Here is a 1,205-nt window from a genome sequence, read left to right as displayed (position 1 = left end):
GAAGAAACAAAGAAATCTGATCATTTGAAGGGTCTGACATGGCATTTTTTAATCTGACCATTGTGATGATTCCCTATAGAATCCAGCCACTGTGGCTTGCATGAAGTTTCAAATTTATGCTTTTTAGCCTGCAGTACAGTTGTTTCCCACACCCCTACCCAGTGATTTGAACATTGTTTCCTTTGATGTTAATATCCACATTTTTTAGTTTCGCCAATACTGAGCACAGACTGAAAGAGAGCTTGCTGCAGCTTTTCAGGGTCATGCAATGCGTTCATGAAGATGACAGGATCAGACCAGCTCCATCTGTTTATATTTTATACATTTTAGTGCCATTCGTCACAACGGTGACACTTTCTGGTAACAAAAATGAAACACTAAATCCAATAAATGCACCCAACGAGAGTTGCTGCTAGTCTGTCTTGTGACTAAATATTAAAAGATGACAAAGGAGTTGTTTTTTTTTGCACAGGGGAGAGCGCGAATGCAGTCCCCCACTACCACAAATTATGCAGTCAAGTTTCCCGCATTTGGGGAAATCGCAGAAGTCAGCACACCTGCAGTGCAATGGATGAGCCTCACCCTGGGAAAACCACCTTCATGATCATTACAGCACAGTTTGCCCTTCTCACTTTGGGTATGTCTACACAGCAGAAAAAGAAAAAACAAAAACCCACAGCAGGGAGTCTCGGAGCCCAGGTTAATTGATTTAGGCCTGCAGACTTGCGCTCCACGGCTGAAAATAGCAATGTAGAGGTTCAAGTTTGGACTGGACCCTGGGCTCTCAGAACTTCCCCCCTGGCTGGGTTTCAGAGCCCAGACGACAGCCCATGCCTCAATATCTACACTGCTATTTTTATCCCCACAGTACAAGCTCAAGTCAGTTGACCCAGACTCTAAAACTCGCTGCCATGGGTCTTTTTTTGAAGTATAAGATGTGAGGATTTTCTTTTTTGTCAAAGACAATCATTTAATCTTTTCTGAAACTGCTTCAAATCCACAAGGTGCGCAAACGTCTCCCCTCCCCTCCCTTAGTTTATTGACTTTGCTCAGTGCACACCTCTTCATTGCCTATATCTAGCTCCGTAACGTGTGGGACAGATTTCCAGCTGGTGTAAATCAGCATCGTTCCATTGATGGCCATGAAGTTATGCCACTTTACAACAGTGGAAGGTCTGGTCCTGAGTGTATATCTGTGCATATGT

At 43.7% G+C, this 1,205-nt stretch overlaps 1 non-coding gene across 1 annotated transcript; it reads right to left on the bottom strand.

Moving 5' to 3' along the window:
- Positions 1-469: 469 nt before the first annotated feature.
- Positions 470-641, bottom strand: LOC116834030 (U1 spliceosomal RNA). The gene has a single exon (XR_004375854.1). It is a non-coding gene; the product is annotated as a U1 spliceosomal RNA (small nuclear RNA).
- Between the last annotated feature and the right edge of the window lie 564 nt (positions 642-1,205).

This window comes from Chelonoidis abingdonii, chromosome 10 (genome assembly GCF_003597395.2).
Source record: "Chelonoidis abingdonii isolate Lonesome George chromosome 10, CheloAbing_2.0, whole genome shotgun sequence".
Taxonomy (NCBI): Eukaryota; Metazoa; Chordata; order Testudines; family Testudinidae; genus Chelonoidis; species Chelonoidis abingdonii.
This window is presented reverse-complemented; position numbering and strand designations above follow the sequence as displayed.